Raw genomic sequence first — 16,853 nt, 5'->3', positions numbered from 1 at the left:
GCAGCCATTGTCTGAGAGCGCTAAATAAGAGCAAGTCGGCAAACTTATTTCGGTCATGGCCCTTCGTCAGAAGCTGGCCGAACGGCTGGCTTCTGTTGGACCGGCTGCAGTACACACAGGCCGAATTTTGGCCGATTTCTATTGAACCCGACGATGCTGCCCAACACTCGGCCTGTGTGTACTAGGCTTTAGGAGTAGTGATCCGATGATGCGTGAGCTGATGACTGGTGGTCTGATGATGGGTAATCTGATTGACTGGTGATCCAATAACTGATGATGGGTGATCCAATAACTGGTGATCTGATAATGGATGATCTGATAGGCGATTTGATTACTGGTGATCTGATGTCTGGTGGTGCAAGGACCAGTGGCTGAGTGACGGGTGATCCAGTGACAAGTGATCTGACAACTGATGGCCTAATGACTGGTGATCAAGTTACTGGTGTGACAACCAGTGATAACCAGTAGATATGTGCAGAGTGAAATATTTCATTTTGGAATTTCGTTTTTGTCCGAAAAATAAATTTATTTAGTTACTCCCGAAATTCGTTTTTATTTATTTAGTTTTTCGTTCAAAAATTGCATTCCTCCGAAAATCCACATGAATTACGGTCGAATCTGTCTTTGAAGGCTTATGGTGTCTGGCGAATGTATAAAGAATATTCAACTGAGCTGCTAAACTCTATATAGCATACTTTGTGTGAACTTTAGAACCCTATTAAAGTCTATGGGACTCGAACGTTCAAAAGTGCTCATTTTAAAGGCTAATATGCAAGTTACTGTCCTAAAAAGTGTTTGGGGACCTGGGTCCTGCCCCAGGGGACATGGATCAATGCAAAAAAAAGTTTAAAAAACTGCAGTTTTTTCGGAAGCAGTGATTTTAATAATGATTAAAGTGAAACAATAAAAGTGTAATATTCCTTTAAATTTCGTACCTGGGGGGTGTCTATAGTATGCCTGTGAAGGGGTGCATGTTTCCCGTGCTTAGAACTGTCCCTGCACAAAGTGTAATTTCTGCAGGAAAAAAAGTCATTTAAAATCACTCGCGGCTATGATGAATTGCTCCCATAATACAGAGAACACTCATTGAAAGTCATTGATAAAAAAAAAAAATGGATATTAAGGGGAACCCCGTGTCAAATTAAAAAAAAAAATTGACGTGGGGGTCCCCCTAAGAATCCATACCAGACCCTTTATCCGAGCACGCAACCTGACAGGCCACAGGAAAAGAGGGGGGGACGAGAGAGCGCCCCCCCCCTTGAACCGTACCAGGCCACATGTCCTCAACATTGGGAGGATGCTTTGGGGTCCCCCCCAAAGCACCATGTCCCCATGTTGATGGGGACAAGGGCCTCATCCCCACCACCCTGGCTGGTGGTTGTGGGGGTCTGCGGGCAGGGGGCTTATCAGAATCTGGAAGCCCCCTTTAACAAGGGGACCCCCAGATCCTGCCACCCCGTTTGAAATGGTAAGGGGGTACAAAAGTACCCCTACCATTTCACAAAGAAAATGTAAGAAATAGCTAAATAAGACAAACACACTTTTGAAAAAGTCCTTTATTAAAAAAAATTAAAAAATAAAGATTCCAGCGGTGGTAATCCACTCTTGCTATCCAGCGATGGCTGATCTGATCCAGCGCAGCGAATCCATCCATCTTCTGTCTCCACGGAGGAGACACTGCGGGATCCCGGCGACCTGATGTTTCTTATATGCGGAGGGCGGGGCCACCCGTAATTTGACCCCACCCCCTCTGACGCGAATGGGGAAGCCAGGCTTCCCCAATGACGTATGGGTGACCCCGCCCCCTCTGATGTAACGCAGGTTTCCCCATTCGCGTCAGAGGAGGGCGGGGTCAGGTGACGGGTGGCCCCGCCCTCTGCATATAAGAAACGTCAGGCTGCCGGGATCCCGCAGTGTCTCCTCCGTGGAGACAGAAGATGGATGGATTCGCTGCGCTGGATCAGATCAGCCATCGATGGAGAGATGATCATCCGTCGCTGGATAGCAAGAGTGGATTACCACCGCTGGAATCTTCTTTTTTTATTTTTTTTTATTTTTAATAAAGGACTTTTTCAAAAATGTGTTTGTCTTATTTAACAATTTTTTTACACTTTCTTTGTGAAATGGTAGGGGTACTTTTGTACCCCCTTACCATTTCAAACGGGGGGGACGGGATCTGGGGGTCCCCTTGTTAAAGGGGGCTTCCAGATTCTGATAATCCCCCCGCCCGCAGACCCCCACAACCACCAGCCAGTTTTTTTCTGGGGATGACGCCCTTGTCCCCATCAACATGGAGACATGGTGCTTTGGGGGGGAAAGCCAAACTGCGCTAAGGTGAATAGACAATATATAACAAATTAATCTCAAAGAACTGAGTTCAGCTGCGGCTTAGCTGTATCACATAATTACAGAAATTAACAAAATAGAAAAAATAATAAGCCGCGCTGAGTGCACTATAAATAAAAACGAAAAAGAGTGACAATGTAAATACAATACTATTCTACCCCCAACTGGTGGGGGAGCTGTGTATACCAAAATATAAAGACAGTGTGATTACTATTCACTGCCCTACCCTTAGGTGGGCAGACCACAAACATAATGTCCAGTGATGTAATATAAATCAGATAATCAAATCTGAAAAACACCCCGTGAGCACAAAAAGTCTCTATGAGCAAACAAATTAATAAACAAAGAAAAAGTCCAGCTATAATGGATTAGGTACAAATGGGATCCTCCATAAACGAAAAGTGTTCAGTCCACCACCATATGTCTAAATTCACTTCTTACCGGAACTTCATGACCCCCCACTACAGAGGAATCCTTCTTACTCGCCTTGCAGCACCGTTTTCATATGTGAGTAACTGGATAAGTTTTCATAGGATGCCTCTCATATGTTTGGAAGGCTCAAGATGTGCACCAATACAATTAAAGTTTCAAAGCCTTAAGTCCGTCGCGCCGGTTGGATGCACACGGACAAACCCGTCCTGCCTGGACACCGAACACGAGGTGATGTTTAGCGCGTCGATCATCCCTACGCGTTTCGCAACAAAATTGCATCCTCCTTTTATAATGCCACTACCCGTCCAAGCCTCACTCTGGGCGTGCATTTGTTCCCGCCAAAACCAAGCCTCATTTTCATTAGTAAACACAGACATAGGTCATTCCTTCCACTGGGAACTTCCCCCATTCACTCCTCCATCCAATCCGGATATTTAACAGATGTAAACTTCCATGTTAACCAAGCCTCATTTCCGTCTAATACAGGGACTATTTGATCACCTAATGGGGTCTAATGGAATGCAACGCCATTTCCCCCACTTCAGATACGTCATATCCGGTAAATGGAGCTACTGCTGTCACTTCCGGGGTCCAACACAGGGACCGCTCGGCCACCCAATGGGGTCTGATGGAACGCAACGCCATCTACCTCACTTCCGACACGTCACATCCGGTAAATGGCGCTACCGCTGTCACTTCCGGGGTCTGGTGGAACGCAACGGCATTCCTCATACCTCCGATACATCACATCCGGTTGATGGCACTTCCGCTGTCAACAAAGGTGCCTTCGAGGGCTGGAAATACATAGCGCACTGCGCTCGGCCTCCAACCCGTAGTGGTTCCGATCTATTCCATCTAGACCACGGCAGTCTCCGTTTAATCAAAAGCACTGTAACGTGCCCCTAATGGAACGTGATGCATCCCCGTGGATTTCCGGTCCTCCGCACGGAACCACATGGGCTGCCATCATACCCAGGCCTCGTTCCCATCCACAAATACAATTCCCCAATGTACCCAATCAACCTATATTTATACCTCTAAACAAATCCCCCAAGGGGCAGCCCAGGGTAGACATACAAAAAATGTATTCCTATAAACGCAAGTCGATCGCAGGCAGGGTTAGTAACAATATAACGACCCTCTACAACCAAACCGCATGTTATCAAAATATATGCATCATTAGCATATGCATACTAGAATAAATTCCCATGAAATGTAAGAATAAAACCGAAACTAAACTAATACAAACACATAAAACTCCATAGTGTATCCACTAGAGCAGGAGTCTCAAACTTGCGGCCCTCCAGCTGTTGCGAAACTACAAGTCCCATGAGGCATTGCAAGGCTGACAGTTACAAGCATTACTCCAACAGGCAGAGGCATGATGGGACTTGTAGTTTCACAACAGCTGGAGGGCCACCAGTTTGAGACCCCTGCACTAGAGAGAAGGATCAAAACAACATTCCTACCTTTACACCCTTTAATTGATTAAATGCGCTCAAAGCATGTACCACTTCCCTTTTTCTTAATCATTTGATCGTACACCATCTCAAATAGAAGAAAGATGGCTAATTATTAATAGTCAACTTAAAACCCCCCTGAACTTGGATTGGAGGAGTGAACCCCCTTTCAGAGACATCATAGGGATACGGCCCCACCACCCATTTTATTTCCATACTGCCCCACGGGGTATGGTCCCTCAGAAAAAAAACAATATAACTTTCGCCCAGAGCACAGGTCATTGGGGAGGGCTCACAAAAATACACAGTAAATACCTTAAATGTAAACCAAGATATTACCAGTCAAGATACCTCAGATGGATAAGAATAATCAATCCAAAAAAGGAAAATACCAAAAGTTGTACAAAGAAGGGGAAGGGGGAGAGGGGGAAAACAGATTTCTGTAAGGCCTACAGACGCAATCAAGCATTATTAATGAATGCGTTCACATCCGTATCTACATTAAGGCCATACGGGACATAGGTTCTAAGTCTATGTATTCATGCTATCTCCTGTCTTGAGATTTCTCTGACCAATAACCCGCCCCTCCAATGGGGCCTATACTTATCAATGCCCATATATAAAGTGTTGGAGGGGTCCCTGTTGTGCATTTGGTCAAAATGGCGCGACACTGGATGCTTATCAAAACCCCTCCTTATGTTCCCTATATGTTCATTGAGTCTCACCCTCAATGCCCTCTTGGTCCTCCCAACATATTGGAGGCCGCAAGGGCATTGAATCAAATATACCACTCCCTCAGATGAGCAAGTGATAAAAGGTTCGACTTCATAGGACCTTGATGTACTGGTCGATACAACATTAGTAATCCTCCTTTCCTTACACCTATTTAAGGTACAAACCTGGCAGTTTTTACATTTAAAATATCTTTTAAGATTCGGAAAAAAACACCTATTGGTACTTGGAGGATCATGTACACTTGGTGCAATCCGATTCCCCAGAGACGACACCCCCTTAAACACTACTTGTGGTTTACCCGGTAGGATAGTACCAAGAATTGGGTCACTCGTTAATAAATGCCAATGTTTTTGTATTAAATGCTTGATACTACGGTGTTGTACCGAAAAGGTGGTAATAAATGGAACTTTGTTTTGTGTCTCTCTGTCCTCCATTCTTCTATCACCCAAAAGCTCCACCCTATCTTTTTCCCGGGCACTCTGAAGTGCTTTCGACAGAAAGTCCCTACTGTATCCCTTCTCCAAAAACCTTTCAACAAGGACAGCTGCCTGTTCATCAAAGGTCTCCACTTCAGTACAGTTCCTTCTCAGGCGTGTGAATTGTCCCTGAGGTACTGCCCTCAGCCAAGGTTCATAGTGGCAACTGTCCAAGAGGATATACGAATTCCGATCGGTTGTTTTAAAAAAGGTGGAGGTTACAAAACGATCATTCTCCACCTTAATATTCAGATCTAAAAAACAAATCTCTTTTTGACTGGCCTCAAAATTGAATTTGATACCTCTGTTGTTCGTATTGAGGGTAGCCATAAACATATGTAAATCTGTCTATGCTCCATCCCACAGGAGGAGGATGTCATCGATATAACGTGCCCACAAGGTCACCTAAGGCCTCCTGGGGGCATCGATGACGTCCTCCTCCCATTTAGCCATGAATAGGTTGGCAAGACTGGGGGCATATTTAGCCCCCATAGCTACCCCCCTATCCTGGTGATAAAACTGGTGATTGAACCAAAAATAGTTGTGACTGGCTGCGTATTCTAAGAGCTCCATAATAAAATCAATTTGTACGAGCTCCAGGCCCGATCCCCTTTCAAGGTAGAGCCTAACTGCCTCTAAACCCAAGGGATGTGGGATGATAGTGTATAGAGAGGTGACGTCAGCAGTAACCATCCATAGGTCTTTCTTAGGGACCATATTAGACAGTAAACTGATAACCTGTTTTGTGTCTTTAATATAAGAAGGCATGTTCTGGACCAACGGTTGCAGAAAGTGGTCTATAGGGAGTGGTATATTTTATTCAGTGCCCTTGCGGCCTCCAATATGTTGGGAGGACCAAGAGGGCATTGAGGGTGAGACTCAATGAACATATAGGGAACATAAGGAGGGGTTTTGATAAGCATCCAGTGTCGCGCCATTTTGACCAAATGCACAACAGGGACCTCTCCAACACTTTATATATGGGCATTGATAAGTATAGGCCCCATTGGAGGGGCGGGTTATTGGTCAGAGAAATCTCAAGACAGGAGATGGCGTGAATACATAGACTTAGAACCTATGTCCCGTATGGCCTTAATGTAGATACGGATGTGAACGCATTCATTAATAATGCTTGATTGCGCCTGTAGGCCTTACAGAAATCTGTTTTCCCCCTCTCCCCCTTCTCCTTCTTTGTACAACTTTTGGTATTTTCCTTTTTTGGATTGATTATTCTTATCCATCTGAGGTATCTTGACTGGTAATATCTTGGTTTACATTTAAGGTATTTACTGTGTATTTTTGTGAGCCCTCCCCAATGACCTGTGCTCTGGGCGAAAGTTATATTGTTTTTTTCTGAGGAACCATACCCCGTGGGGTAGTATGGGAATAAAATGGGTGGTGGGGCCGTATCCCTATGATGTCTCTGAAAGGGGGTTCACTCCTCCATACCAATCCAAGGTCAGGGGGGTTTTAAGTTGACTATTAATAATTAGCCATCTTTCTTCTATTTGAGATGGTGCACGATCAAATGATTAAGAAAAAGGGAAGCGGTACATGCTTTGAGCGCATTTAATCAATTAAAGGGTGTAAGGTAGGAATGTTGTTTTGAACCTTCTCTCTAGTGGATACACTATGGAGTTTTATGTGTTTGTATTAGTTTAGTTTCGGTTTTATTCTTACATTTCATGGGAATTTATTCTAGCATGCATATGCTAATGATGCATATATTTTGATAACATGCTGTTTGATTGTAGAGGGTCGTTATATTGTTACTAACCCTGCCTGTGATCGACTTGCGTTTATAGGAATTCATTTTTTGTATGTCTACCCTGGGCTGCCCCTTGGGGGATTTGTTTAGAGGTATAAATATAGGTTGATTGGGTACATTGGGGAATTGTATTTGTGGATGGGAACGAGGCCTGGGTATGATGGCAGCCCACGTGGTTCCGTGCGGGGGACCGGAAATCCACGGGGTGCATCGCGTTCCATTAGGGGCACGTTACAGTGCTTTTGATGAAACGGAGACTGCCGTGGTCTAGATGGAATAGATCGGAACCATGGAGGATGTAGTGGGTTGGAGGCCGAGCGCAGTGCGCTATGTGTTTCCAGCTCTCGAAGGCACCTTTGTTGACAGCGGAAGTGCCATTAACCGGATGTGATGTATCGGAGGTATGGGGAATGGCGTTGCATTCCACCAGACCCCGGAAGTGAAGTGACGTGCCATTTACCGGATGTGACGTGTCTGAAGTGGGGGAGATGGCATAGCGTTCCATCGGACCCCATTGGGTGGCCGAGTGGTCCCTGTGTTGGACCCCGGAAGTGACAGCGGTAGCGCCATTTACCGGATATGACGTATCGGAAGGGGGGGAAATGGCGTTGCGTTCCATTAGACCCCATTAGGTGATCAAATAGTCCCTGTATTAGACGGAAATGAGGCTTGGTTAACATGGAAGTTTGTTAAATATCCGGATTGGATGGAGGAGTGAATAGGGGAAGTTCCCAGTGGAAGGAATGACCTATGTCTGCGTTTACTAATGAAAACGAGGCTTGGTTTTGGTGGGAACAACTGCACGCCCAGAGTGAGGCTTGGAGGGGTAGTGGCATTATAAAAGGAGGTGATATGGCGTGCTGCTCGTGCCCCTGGATGATGCAATTTTGTTACGAAACGCGTAGAGCTGAGCGACACGCTAAATGTCACCTCGTGTTCGGTGTCCAGGCAGGACGGGTTTGTCCGTGTGCATCCGGCCGGCGCGATGGACTTAAGGTTTTGAAACTTCAATTGTATTGGTGCACATCTTGAGCCTTACAAACATATGAGAGGCATCCTATGAAAACTTATCCATAGCTGGACTTTTTCTTTGTTTATTAATTTGTTTGCTCATAGTGACTTTTTGTGCTCACGGGGTGTTTTTCAGATTTGATTATCTGATTTATATTACATCACTGGACACTAAGTTTGTGGTCTGCCCACCTAAGGGTAGGGCAGTGAATAGTAATTACACTAATTGTCTTTATATTTTGGTATACACAGCTCCCCCACCAGTTGGGGGTAGAATAGTATTGTATTTACATTGTCACTTTTATTTATAATGCACTCAGCACGGCTTATTATTTTTTTCTACTCTGCTTTGGGGGAGACCAAGGGTCTGGTATGGATTTTTAGGGGGACCCCCACGCCATTTTTTTAAAAATGTTATGCGGGGTTCTCCTTAATATCCATACCAGACCTGAAGGGCCTGGTAATTGGATTTGGGGGAACCCCACGCTTTTTTTTTTTTTTTTCAATGACTTTCAATGAGTATTCTCTGTATTACAGGAGACAACAATTCATTATAGCCGCGAGTGATTTTAAAAGACTTTTTTTCCTGCAGAAATGACACTTTGTGCAGGGACAGTTCTAAGCACGGGAAACATGCGCCCCTTCACAGGCATACTATAGACACCCGCCAGGTACGAAATTTAAAGGAATATTACACTTTTATTGTTTCACTTTAATCATTATTAAAATCACTGCTGCCGAATAAACGTTAGTTTTTAAAACTTTTATTTGCATTGATACATGTCCCCTGGGGCAGGACCCGCTGGTCCCCAAACACTTTTTAGGATAGTAACTTGCATATTAGCCTTTAAAATTTGCACTTTAGAATCTTTTCTATCTTGTCGAATATTTTCTCTCTGTCCAATATTTTCTCTATATAATCTTGGACTAAAAGAGGTAAAGTTAGGCACATTCGACCACAGGTTCAATAGACACAGATTGTTATTGTCAGAGTCACGTCGAATCTCCTATTCTATATCGAACTGTTGTAACAAGGAAAACGAAAATAAAGCATTTATTTATGTCGGATCTTTCGTTTTTCGGATTCCTAACTTTTGTTATCGTTTGTCAAAACAAATATGAAAATACCTGAAATTCGGACGAAAACGAATGCACATGTCTAATAACCAGTGATCCGTAAACTGATGATCAGATGATGGGTGATCTGATCACTGGTAATCCTATTGCTGATGATCTAATGACTAGTGATATAATGATGAGTGATCTGATGACTGTGGATCTGAAGATGGATGATATAATGGCTGGCGATCCGATGAGGGTGGTCTGGTGACTGGTGGGGTAATGACCGGTGACCTGGCGATGAGTGATCCAATGACTGGTGATCTGATGACTGGTGATCTGAATACTGGTGATGTAATAACCAGTGATCTGATAATTGATAATAGATGACCTTTTGATGATCTTATGACTGGTAATCCATTGGCTGATGACTGGTGATTCAACAACGATGGGTGATCTGATGACGGGTGATCCGATTACTGGTGATGTGATAACCAGTGATCTGATATTTGCTGATAAGATGATAGATGGATCTAAAGACTGGTAATCTAATGGCTGGTGATCCAAAGAAGGTGATCTAATGACTGGTGGAGGAAGCAGGAAGGTTCTTGCACCACAGGTCCTCACGTACAGCTTCCGATCCAGTAAAAAGAACAGCGATCAGTGCAGTAGCAACATCACCGAAATCTCACTCCTAATCTGCGGAGACTAGCAGTCAGAGCCAGCAATGCCTTATGCCCCGTACACACAAGCCGATTTTCCGCCGGAACAAACTTGGAGGGTTTTTCTGATGGAATTCTGCTCAAGCTTGGCTTGCATACACACGGTCACACAAAAGTTCTCTGAACTTTCGACCGCCAAGAACGCAGTGACGTACAACACTACGACGAGCCGAGAAAGTGGAGATCAATGTTTCCGAGCATGCGTAGCCATTTTGTGTGTCGAAATTTGTACAGGCGATCGCATTTTTGGATAGGAACTTTTCCCGACCAAAAAATAGAGTACATACTCTCAATCTTTTGCTGGCTGGAATTCTACCAGCAGAAGACCGATGGAGCGTACACACAGTCGCATTTTCTGACAAAAAGCTCTCATTGGAGTTTTGCTGATGGAATTTCCAATCGTGTGTACGCGGCATTAGATGGTCTCACACTGCAGAAATATCGGTGTGAGGACACAAAGCAGAAGTGTTTTAAACAATCAATTTTAAAAACTCAAAAATGGGTAACATAAATGTTATCGCTATATAATTCTATCTAGTGTTACTCATCCTGCAGTGCTAATAATATCCAAAACTTTGTTTCAAAAAAGAAAATAAGGGGGTTATTTACTAAAGGAAAATCCACTTTTCACTGCAAGTGCACTTAGAAGTAAAGTCGCTGTAGATCCGAGGGGAACATGCAAGGAAAATAAAGGCCCATACACACGATCGGACTTTTTGACAACAAACAAGCAAATTAGCTGTTTTAAGGCAACATCCGACCGTGTGTACTCTCCATCGGACAAACTTTTTCAGTTTTCATCTGACTTTTGTTGGCTGTGCGAACGGACAAACTTTCCGGCAACAAAAGTCCAATGGAGCAAAGTCCGATCGTGTGTACAGAAAACCATAGGACTTTTGTACAAAGTACAAACACACATGCTCAGAACCAATGGAAAAGATCAGACAATACAGAAGTTGACCAAAGGTGGCGGTAAAGAGCAGAAAAACCATGTGATTTGGTGAAAGTTGACTGAAAAAGTCCTGCCGTGTGTATGTAATACAAGTTCACAGCCAACGCCCTTTGTACAAAAATGCACGGGAACGTTTGTACAAAGTCCGTTCGTGTGTATGAGGCTTTAGAAACAGCATTTTAGCTTGCACGTGATTGGATGATAAAATCAGCAGAGCTTCCACTTATTTCAGATCTACCCCTTAGATTTAGAGCAACTGCACTTCCAAGTGCACATGCAGTGCAAAGTGGCTTTGCCTTTCGTAAATAACCCCCTAAGTGTTATATAAACCAAAACAACATGTACCAAAAATAAGTGAATGAAACCCACATGTGTATCTACTGTGAAAAAGTATATATTTTTCAGCCTCAAAAAAAAAAAAAAGTTCATAGCAGTGTCCGAAAAAAGCAGTATAGTAACCAAAATTAGCAAACATGTCAAAAAAAGTCCAGTATTCTTATTCAATCCCGTGTGTGTAAATACATAACATCAATTATGGCAATTCTTTCTTTATAGTACTAAAGTGACTTATCGCCGATATTAGTGGATGGTGATGGGGAACCAGCAAACAGGCATTCTCCCTTGTCTCCTGACACTGGTAAACAGGCATAGATTATATATGTGTCCAACCCAGATCTCTCGATACCACGAGCAGACAACCAATGTAGCGTAGCCACCACGCTATATTGGTTGTCTGCTCAGGGTATTGAGAGATCTTACTTAATTCAGTGACTCTAGATTGAACAGAGCCCCATATGTCAGGTGGGATGCAGCTGATGGTGGAATGGAGGCACCTGCCTGGTTGCGTGTTGGCTATGGAGATGTGGAGCTGGCTGTACACTGTGTGGTTTTCTTGTTCGGTTTTTCCTTTAGGTTTGCCAAAACCATGCAGTGTGAGATCAAACCTAAACACCTTCAATTTGTGTGCAATCAGGCAGGCTCTTGCACTGCATGGTTGAAGGTGGATCTGAGGGAGGTTGGCAGTAGGTGTTGTGTAGTGTATGGCCAGCTTCACTCTACTTTTGTTTAAAAAAAAAAAAAAAAAAAGTGTGCAATGATATTTTTAACCACTTGCCGACAAAGCTGCCGCAGTTATACTGATCTGATTCTGCTGGAAAGGCTGGAAGCACCCATTCACTGGAGAGATGAAATATCAATGCCACTTTTGGGATAAAGTGATTCAATGGGGTCAGCACAATCCTGTCTGGGAAGAACATGGAATAAGGTTTGGCTGCCCCCAATTCTTGGAGTTCCGACACCCCTCCCACTGAAGTTATGGCCATTAGGAAAGACATTTTTAAGGTGATATCCCATAATGAACAGTTTTCTGTCAGAGCACAAGGAGCATTTGCCTGAAAATTGAGGACTACTGCCAAGTCCCCATTGAGGGAACCTATTTCTCTTGGGAGGGCAAAGAGTGAGTATCGCTCTCATTAAGTGCTCCACCAGCAGGTTTGCTGCCCATTTCTTTTTGGTAAAAGCTGAGATGGCTAAAATTTGCACCTTAAGCAAACTTAGGCTGAGCTCTAAATCCATTCCATATTGCAGGAAAGACAGAATTTGAGATACAATTGGGGCACTAGGGTCAAACTGACATCCGGCTATAAAGCCTGTGAACCTATCCCATATTCTGGAGTAGATGGCATTGGTTGACCCCTTTCTGGAACTCTGTAAAGTTCTAATAACCTCTGGAGAACATTCAAACTCCTGTAACCCCTGTCTTTCAATCTCCAGGCAGCTAAGGTCAGTCGTGATGGCTGCAGATGTAGGATATCTCCTTGCAACAGGAGATGAGAAGTCACCGGCAAAGTGATCGGTGGGTACACGCTGAGATCCATTGCAAGAGCGAACCATGGTCTGCGAGGCCAGTAGGGTAGAATTGCAATGATTGTCAGATTCTCTGCCAACAATCTCTTCAGGAATTTCAGGATTAGAGAGATTGGAGGGAAGGCATAGGCCAGTTGTGTAACCCAAGGATGGGTCAAGGTGTCTGTCCCCTCCACTGATGGATGAGGGTAGCATGAGAGGAAACGGCTCACCTTGCAGTTGGTTGATGAGGCAAAAAGAGCCAGTTGTGGATACCCCGACTCCTGGATGATTTGTTTGAACACTTCGGGGTGAAGGGACTATTCTTTGGGATCCTTGAATTGTCTGGACGATCCCCTTCCAAATTCTGACAGCCTGGAAGATATATGGCTCTCAAATCTGGAAGATATTGTTGTGCCAATGTCATGATCGGTTCCACTTCCCGTAAAAGGGATTGGCTGTGCATTGAGTTGTTCGCAGGTGGCGTCCCACTCTGCTGCGCTGGCATCTGTGGCAACTATGATCCATGGCTGTGGCCCTAATGAACGATGTTGTTTAGTGTTTCTTGTCTCGTCCACCACCAGAGACTCTGGTGCATATGGCTGGCGATCCTGATTGGATGGGCTAGACAAACTCTTCCATTGCATCAGGATGGTTGAATAACCTGGATCATGGTATGGAGAGACTCAATCTTGATTCTCTCTATCTGGATAAATTAATTCAGCCTCTTGAGGTTGTTTGGGGGCTGCTGTTTGAACAGCCAATAATTGCGCCACTGTGGACTGAATCCGCCGATTTTGGCAGTGATCTTGCCAGAACTGGGCCACTTTGAGCAGCCTGGCTCCAACTGGCTCCAACTGCCTCCTGGGCAGGCCTTGCGTTAAAAGGGCTTCTGGGTATCTGAGGGAGCCATACGGACCTTAGCTCTCTGCAATCCTACAAAGGATGACTGTGCACCCCTCCAACCACTTCAGTCCTTGGATGGGGAAAACCTTTGAAATCCTGGTACCTGTTTGGCGCTCCTCTAGATGGTTGTCACCTCTGGCGTTTGAACCTTTGATCTTGGGGCAGAAGACTTGATTTTCCTCCTGTAACCCTGGAGATGGCAATCTCCAGCTTTTGGCCAAACAGCACCTTCCCATAAAAAGGCAGTTGTCACAACAATTACTTACCGAGGCAGAGATGCCGAGAGCGGTTAGCCCTTGCAAATACGTAGACCCCGTCCCCCGGTGTTGATACAGGAAGCGGTTGGCACGCAGAATCACTGGCCACCAGCAGGTGTAGGTTCCTGAAGAAGCTGAGGAGCCGAGCAGTGGGTTACTGGGAATCAGGAACTGGCTTTGCGCACACTCACAGGCCACTGCACGCACACGTGTACCATTGCGCACACATGCACGTCGTGGCATTGGACCGCGCACGTGCGTGCGCCGGAGCGCTAATCCGGCGTGCATGCGCGCAATAGCATGGCAAGCATGGGCGGCCAAAGTCCTTCTCTAACAGCAGTTTTCAGCAATTCTGCTTTGAGGATGGGTCAGCCACCCAGAGTTTTAGCCACAACGCTCTTTTGTCTGTGACTGAGCTGAGTATGGCTCTGGAGGACCATCGAATGATGTCTATAGCTGCCTCACCTACGAAGTCCGCCAAGAGTTTTATCTCATCAAGAGCAATGATGATTTTTTTCTTTCGGCAGCTGGTTTTTAAGCGCATACTCCAAGTTCTGCGCCCACACTCAAATAGAGCTTGCTATGGATGTTAAAGCAACGGCGGGCTTAAAAACACCACCTGCAGCGAGGTAAAACTGTCAATGCTACCTTCAGGCGATCCCTGAAAACGTATCTCTTCAGGAAAGCTTATCACGTTTTCAACTAATCTCCTACCACTTCCAACAGCTCATTCCCCACAGTTACAACCTTTTGTACCACCTGCCCCACCCTATTAGATTGTAAGCTCTTCTGAGCAGGGCCCTCTTAATCCTCTTGTGTTTTATTGTATTATGACTGTATTGTCTCCCTTTTATATTGTAAATTGCTGCGTAAACTGTTGGCGCTATATAAATCCTGAATAATAATAATAATAATGCGTATATCAAGGATATTACAAAAGGAGGAAGAGTCTTCCATCGGAAGTGCCACATTCTTGGCCAGTCTGGTGACTGACGCATCCTCCTACAACTTCTGCAACCTATTGGTTGAGGAGGATTTTCTCTCCCCCTTCTCCCATTCCTCCTGAAATAGGCCTCTTATTTTTGTCATAAGAGGAAAGGAAAGCTACCTGTTTCTATAGGTTCCTCCTTTGGAACCCAAAGGCATGTTCACACTTGCAGCAGGCTCTGCTATTGCACTGAAAAGTGATCTGTGAGGGGACAAGTTTTCCCGCTATGCGATTTTCAATGAGCGATTTTCACACAATTCACTTGGCTGCCCTACGCATGCAAAAAGAAGCCCTTGCTCCTATTTAGGAGCGACAAGCTTTGCCCTATGTTATTAAAGGCGCATTCTCCCACGTGACAATCACAGGAGAATCGCATCGCATTTGGGGTGCCCTGAAAGTATATAGGCACCTAATGCGTGTTGCGCAGCAATTGCCACACAATTTAAATCAGATTGTATGGTGTGTGATAAAAAGTTTTTTCCTTCTTTAGAGGAGGTTCCGGATCCACCCATTCCCGTGCAGCTTTTACTGCATTAATGAATGGTGGTATCATTGCAAAATCAAAGCCTGAACCTTCAGGATCCTCTGCCGAGGAGGCCATATCTTCTCCCTTTATCTGGAAGGTTGGCTGTAATACTGGGTCTGAGGAATCAGCCTGCCTAATCTGCTGGGCTGGAGTCACCCCTGAAGCATGGGCGTCCGCAGCAGGGGCCAAGGGGGGTCAAGTGCCCCCCCCCCTGGAATCCCCAAGGTGTTGCAGCCGCCGCAATGCTGCATTTTTTTTACTGAGTCCGCGGCGGCTGCATCCTCCGCTCTCTCCTCTGGATCACAGAGCGGGCTGTCTCGGTGTTCGGCGGCCGCTCTGTAACATGGCCCCCCCCCCCAGACCTGCTTGTGTGATAGTAGAGAGAATCAACGTTCCGCCTATCACACAAGCCGGTCTGGGGGGGGCGGGGCCATGTAACAGAGCGGCCGCCGTACACAGCCAGCGAGATGCTGCAGGTACAGCCCGCCATGTGTGCCACAGTGCCTGGATAGGAGGATGGGGGGGCTGCACTCTCCTGCCCCCCCAGTGCTCTCTTCCACCACCACACTCTCCTGCCCCCCTCAGTGCTCTCCTCCACCACCACACTCTCCTGCCCCCCCAGTGCTCTCCTCCACCACCACACTCTCCTGCCCCCCCCCCAGTGCTCTCTTCCACCACCGCACTCTCCTGCCCCCCCAGTGCTCTCCTCCACCACCGCACTCTCCTGCCCCCCCCAGTGCTCTCCTCCACCACCACACTCTCCTGCCCCCCCCAGTGCTCTCCTCCACCACCACACTCTCCTGCCCCCCTAGTGCTCTCCTCCACAACCACACTCTCCCCACACTCTCCTGCCCCCCCCCAGTGCTCTCCTCCACCACCACACTCTCCTGCCCCCCCCAGTGCTCTCCTCCACCACCACACTCTCCTGCCCCCCCAGTGCTCTCCTCCACCACCACACTCTCCTGCCCCCCCCCAGTGCTCTCCTCCACCACCACACTCTCCTGCCCCCCCCCCAGTGCTCTCCTCCACCACCACACTCTCCTGCCCCCCCCCAGTGCTCTCCTCCACCACCACACTCTCCTGCCCCCCCTCAGTGCTCTCCTCCACCACCACACTCTCCTGCCCCCCCCCAGTGCTCTCCTCCACCACCCTACTCTCCTGCCCCCCCCCCGTGCTCTCCACCATCACACTCTCCTGCCCCCCCCCCCACAGTTCTCTCCTCCCCTGTTCTTGCTGCCCCCCCTGCTCACCCCATCCTTCTCTAGCCACCATCCCAGTGCTCTTCACTCCCCCCGTTCACCCCCCAGTGCTCCTACCCACAGTGCTCTCCACTCCACCCAGTGCTCTCCCCCTTGTCCCCCCCCCAGTGC

The sequence above is a fragment of the Lithobates pipiens genome, unplaced genomic scaffold (assembly GCF_037356315.1).
Source record: "Lithobates pipiens isolate NorthernLeopardFrog02 unplaced genomic scaffold, aLitPip1_a1.2 Scaffold_30, whole genome shotgun sequence".
In the NCBI taxonomy this organism is placed as follows: Eukaryota; Metazoa; Chordata; class Amphibia; order Anura; family Ranidae; genus Lithobates; species Lithobates pipiens.
The sequence above is the reverse complement of the archived record's forward strand: the minus strand, read 5'-3'. Positions refer to the sequence as shown.